At 45.3% G+C, this 6000-nt stretch overlaps 1 protein-coding gene across 4 annotated transcripts in view; it reads left to right on the top strand.

The window, feature by feature from the left end:
* Positions 1 to 1492: 1492 nt before the first annotated feature.
* The window catches only part of PCGF3 (polycomb group ring finger 3), a 55704-nt gene continuing 51196 nt past the window's right edge, over positions 1493 to 6000 (top strand). For 2 of the 4 annotated variants that reach the window (XM_088054490.1, XM_088054489.1), the window contains exon 1: positions 1493 to 1757. The gene's annotated coding sequence lies outside the window, so the exon portion shown is untranslated. Of the gene's footprint in view, positions 1758 to 4004; positions 4078 to 6000 lie in introns of those variants that run through there. The other 2 variants (XM_014260985.2, XM_014260984.2) reach the window with 1 other exon arrangement.

Below are 6000 nucleotides of genomic sequence, written 5' to 3'. Positions count from 1 at the left end.
ACAGAGTTTATATTTCAGATAGACAAAATGCACTCATGTAACTACATAACCCTTGAACTGAAACAAAGCAAATCTAAAATGCTGACATATTTTCCATTAACTCAGGCTTACCATCTGGAAAACATAGCTCCCAGAGCCAAGCACAGCCCCTGTCTTGGCACACAATAAAAGCTCAGTAGTTTGTAGAACATGGAGGGCTTGTGCCATATCAGATAGCCCATTTCCAATGGCATTTTTAGAAAGATGGAAGATTGTCTCATGGCTTGTTCTTTGTTGGAAAGGAAGAAAGAAAAGAGGGAAATATGCAGGTATTTTAACGGTTACATTCGTATTACATGCATATTTGGGAAGGTAAAGATTGGTTTTGGTGTCTTTAGTCTTTGGACAGGTGAGTTTTTAAGTACTTGTCTTTGAAAGTTAAATGTTCAGCTATTTGGTGCAAACTTGAATTTGGCATGGGCTTCCCAAGCTTTATGCATACTCTTTGACCTATGACTTCACACCTTCAGGAAGATAGAATCATTGTCATTTCATCAGTTGGGAGTGTTTTGAGCCACCCAGTTTGATACCAGTGTGTCTTGCGACCAGCACTCATATTAAAGCTTCTCCTTCCACCCAGCTCCTACTCAAGTTTCCACTCTCATCTGTTGAAAAGACACCTGTGTGCTTTTGAGGAAAACCTTTCAGAGAGAAGAGGCAGCTTGGAGCAATGCATAGGCACATGCTGACTAGAAGCCTTTGCTGTGACCTTCATGCTCACAAGTTGCATGGACTTTTCAAGGCTGGGCACCCAACCTCTACTCCTCCTACCTTTACTCTGCTGTTGTGGCCTCACCTTGGGTGCTATGTACACTTCTAGTCACCTCAATGTAACAGAGGCATTAAGCCATTAATGTCCAGAGGAGGGCAATGAAGACAGTGAAGGGCTGTAGGGGGAAGCCATTCAAGCAGTATCTAAGGTCGGCTGGTCTGTTCAGCCTGGAGGAGACTGAGGGGGGATTTGGGTTTTCAACACCCTCACCAGGGGAGATGGATGGGCAGGCACTGATCTCTTCTCAGCCGTGACCAGTGACAGAACCTGAGGGAATGGCCTGAAGTTGTATCAGAGATGCTTTAGGTTTCATATTAGGAAAACTGTCTTTAGCCAGAGGGTGTTTCGGCACTAGAACAGACCCCCCAGGGAAGTGGTCACAGCACCAAGCCTGACTGAACTGAACAAGTGTTTGGACAATGCTCTCAGGCACATGGTGATTCTTATGAGTGTCCTGTGCAAGGATAAGAGTCGGACTCGACGATCCTGATGGCTCCCTTCAAACTCAGCGCACTCTGCGGTTCCATGAGCGGGACGTGGCTTAAGCCCAGGCCTGGCGGGGGCTCCGGACCCCCTTTCGCCGGCCCCGCTGGCCGGGGGAGGGAGGGAGGGGGCGGCCGGCGCCGTGCCCGGGTGAGCGCCCTACGCGCATGCGCCGCGAGTGCGGCGCCCCCGCTCGGCTCCGCTCGGGCCGCACTCGGCTATTTCCGCCTCTTTGTTTTAAACTCCGGGCCGAGCCCTTTAAATCCCCCTTTTTTTCTTTTTAAAATTTTCTTGGGAAGGGGAAGAGGGGCCGGTGTTTCCCTCCGCCTCGCGTTTCCGATTCCTCTGCTCTCTACCCTGCGGTGGCGCCCGGAGAAGGACGGGCCGGGGAGCGGAGGGTCGGCGGCGGCGGGGGGAGCCCCCGCTGTAGCCCCGAGCGGCGGCCGCGCCCCCCCCCCGTCAGGTCAGTGCGGAGCCGGGGGCGGCGTGGGGGTCCCGGCCTTGCCCCGCCGAGGGGCTGGACGGCAGCCGAGGGGCTCGGGGGCGGGGCGGGCCCGCTGCCCCCCCGCCCGTCTGCGGGGTATTTGCGGTGTGGGCTGCGGGGTGAAAGGAGGGGGTCGGAGGGTGCGGGAGGTGTAGGCCGAGGGTCTTCTCCGCCCGACGGCGTGGGGGGCTGCGGAGGATCGAGCCGGGGCTGGGGGGGCTGGAACTTTCGGGGCGGGCGTGGGGTGGTCACAGGCGGGGTCGGGGTTCTATAGGGTTCCTCTCCCGAAACTGTCAGGGAGTCTCCTTGGGCCGGGGGAGCGTCTGTCCCTGTCCTGCTGCGTGTGCCCACCGCGGGGGAAGGCGGCTGTCGGCTGCTGGGGGAGAGGAAACCCCCACACCCCCCGCCCCACCCGTTCCTACCCTCGGGAGGAGTTGCCGGCTGTGTGGAGGGGCCTGGGCAGGGGACAGAACCCCAGGGCTTGGGGAGAAAGGGTCTCGTTGAGTGGAGGGGTGAAGATGGCGTTTCCAGTAAGGTGCAGATAGAGGGGACACGTTCCTTCGGTGTGCGACTTAAGCCGTGCAGGTATGTGGCTCCAGTGCTGTGTATATGGGATACGAAGTCGTGGGAAACAGGAAATTAATTGATACTCATAGGTAAAGTATAGGGGCTTGGATTGTTTTACAGTCTAAGGACAAACATGCATATATGCACGCACGCGTGCATATACATGTGTGTGTATTCGGTATTAATAAATTTGGAAAGTTGTCTAAACCACCGAGTTCTAGTAACTTGTGGTGTCACATTTGGCCTTATAAGTTGGTCACTTTTAGCTTGAAAGCATTGGGTGTTACTTCAGTATCCTGTGAGGAAAGTTTTGCATGTCCCAAAAATTAATAAGGTTCAAAGGAGGTTTGATTATTGTAGGTTATCAAGTGCTTGGATGTTCTTTTGCTACCTCACATATTTGCAATTTCTCCTTTTTTTTTTTTTTTTTTTTACAAAACTCTTTGTGCAGGCTTTCTGTCAGATCAGTTTAGACTCTTCCTGCTTTCTGTACAAAATGCATGTCTCTGAGAAACCAGTTCAAGAAATTCTGGTTTATTACCCCTACATCCTCTGGAACATTCTGAAAATATTTTCTTTGGTATTTTTTTGAAATAATACTGTGTATTTTCTTCCAGAGTTTCACAGAAGAATTAAGTTTGTGGATAAAAAGCTTTGAATTAAAAAAAATACTAAAAAAAAAAAAAAGCTGAGATGAGCCTTTATGTTTAAGGAGCATCCCATGTATGTGTCCTCCATTCTAGATTGGTTTTGTTTATACTGAATGAAAAATTAAGCATATGCTAGATAAGTTGTTAATGGTCATTTTAGTACTAAGTAATGTGCTGTTTAAAAACTATTATTAGTTAATTTGGGATAGGATACTTGTGAAGTTTTGGTTTTATTCTTTTAGTGCAAATCAGATTAGAATAAACTGCGATACTCATCATGTATTTAATAAAGGTGCTCTGAAAGTCATAAAATTCTTTGGTAACAAGGGGAATAGAAACAGAAACTTTGTACCCTTTCAGTAGCTTTACTATTTCTGTTAAAGCTATACTTGCAGACAGTTTATAATGTGTTTAAGGGACTACAGAAGCTGTGCAGAACCCAAGATACTTGGTGAAAACACATAAGGTGTACTAGAAGAGGGTCAGGTGACTTTCTAGAGATGCATAGGTGCACAGTGACAGAAAGCTTGGAAATAAAACATTTCATAAAACAATTTCTGAGGAAAATCTATTGGATTTCTTTCTGTGGGCTGATCTGGCTGCTTTGATCTTGTTACTCTTGTGTCACCATTGAAAATCAAGACTGAACACTTGTAAATGTTGTAATAAAGTCTACTTAGAGTTTGTAATTATCCTAGCCTAATACTAATGCCAAGAATGGCAGAAATTAATTACTATGATATGAAAGATTTCTGCTACTAAGAGACTGTGAAGTACAGCATTTAGTCACTGCAGCGGTCCTGCTCTTACATCTCCTGTCTACTTACGCAGTTTAGAGGAGGTCATCTCAAAGCTCTGTATTTGAGATACAGGTAAGTTCTCTCATCAAGAGCCATTCTACACTTACTTTAATAGCTTTCATTTCTGTTTTCCCATATGGTCATTTAATCTAGGTATTGTGGCCTTTTTAGCTTTTGTCATGTAATGAACTCCCAGGATTGAAATAATTCTGGATTCAATTCCTGAACTCCTTGGGCAGTGGGAAGAAGTTGAAGCATTTCCATTGAAACTCTTAAGTGGAGGTACTAAGCTTTAAGCTACAAAATGGATGTGGACATTATGTTTTGAAAAGCATGCACATTGATAGCATTTCACTCTATAACTTAGATCTTAAATTATGATACCAGCTTGCAAGAAAGTATAAGGACGTCTTGTATTTTATAAAAGAAGTATTTTCTCTACTTCCTGCTTTGGAACTACATGTTTGATACATGTATGTAGTAATTCAGTAGTTAGTAAGTGAAAGCTTGTTTTGATAGTAGTGTTTGGAGATGCAGTTGATTTAAGACTGTCAGCATTCCTGAGAGTTTATTAATGTAAACTCTGGTCTCTTTTTGTCAGTGCTACTAAAGATGTTCAATGATGTTTGAAACTTCTCTGATTTGCTAGGTTAGGTTTGCTGTCATGTTTAAAGAAAATGTGAAGCCCAGTTTGACTGGAGTAGGTTAGAAGCCAGGTGGATGGTGACCATGTCTTTTAGCTTATACAAGACTTATTTGGAAGCTCTGTCTTGAAGTAGTTTTGCGTTTGTCACACCTCCCTTTTTAAAATTTAAGCTTGCTGTATTTGACTGCAAGTATGTGAAAATCTTATATGCAGTACAAGAGAAAAAAGAAGCAGATTATTCTGTGTTAAAAGCAATCTTACCTATTGTGATATGTAACACAGTTTCATAGCTAACTGAAGAAACACTATAAATAGTGGTTTGTTCTATAATTGCTTTGAAGAGTCTGGAGAAAATTTGCATCTCTTATTGAAATTTCATAGAATCACAGGATGTTTGGGTTGGAAGGGACCTTGAATATGATTTTGTCCCAACTTCACTGCTGTGGACAGGGACACCTTCCACTAGACCCAGGTGTTCAGAGCAGCATCCAAACTGGCCTTGAACAGTTCTAGGGATGGAGCATCCACAGCTTCTCTGGGCAACCTGTTTCAGTGTCTCACCACCCTTACAGAAAAGAATTTCCTTGTAATGTCTAGTCTAAACCTCCTGTCTTTCACTTTGAAGCCTTTCCCTTCTGTCCTGTCCTTACATGCTCTTGTAAAAAATCCCTCGCTTTTCTTGTAGCCTGCCTTCAGGTACTGGAAGGCTGCTACTAGGTCACTTAAAGTTTTTTCTTTTCCAGGCTGAGCATACCAGTTTGCTCAGTCTTTCCTTTTAGGACCTGCTCCTTCCCTCTGATCGTCTTGATGGCCTCCTCTGGACTTGCTCCAAAAGGTCTGTCTCCCTGTGCTGAGACCCCAGAGCTGGATGCAGGGTTAGGGTTAGACCCATGTGGGATCTCACCAGAGCAGAGAGGCAGAATCCCCTGGCTGGCCACCACCAGCACCCCCAAGTTCTTCTCCCCAGGGCTGCTCTCCATCTATTCATCCACCAGCTTGATTGGCTCAATAAGGCTTCCAGGTCTGGATGCAGCTCTGAGCACTTGCTCTAGAGTCCTTGAGCTTGGGAACCCCCTGTACAGCTTGATCTAGTGTTTACCCCCACACTTACCTCAGTTACTGCTTGTGATGCTGCCTCATTGACTGAAAATTAGCTTTTCTCAAGTTAATTTTACTGAATAAGTTCATCTGTACTTAAATCAACAGAATATGAAATTGAAATACTCAGTGTGATGGGAACTAATTGGACAAAAAACCTTGTGTGCTACTGAAAGTTTGATTGAAGTTTGTAGAGACCTGAAGTCTTTAAATCATACCAGAGAGCCAGCACTGTAGGAACGAATAAACCAGCAGTGAGTTCTTCAATGACACTATTTTCTTTCCCCTCTCTGCCTTTTCTTTTTTCTCCTTAATCAGAAACAGTACTTTAGACTAGGAATTTCAAAGTGTATGTAGGAACTTAAGGGTCTCTTTATTCCTTTGACAAACACAACACATACTTTTCAAAAGTAGGGGGTGGTACAGATCATTAAAAGTAGGGAGAATGACAAACTCTGGTG

This window comes from Pseudopodoces humilis, chromosome 4 (assembly GCF_049639895.1).
Source record: "Pseudopodoces humilis isolate 2021_Gansu_Grassland_sample_001 chromosome 4, ASM4963989v1, whole genome shotgun sequence".
NCBI classification, from domain to species: Eukaryota; Metazoa; Chordata; class Aves; order Passeriformes; family Paridae; genus Pseudopodoces; species Pseudopodoces humilis.
This window is presented reverse-complemented; position numbering and strand designations above follow the sequence as displayed.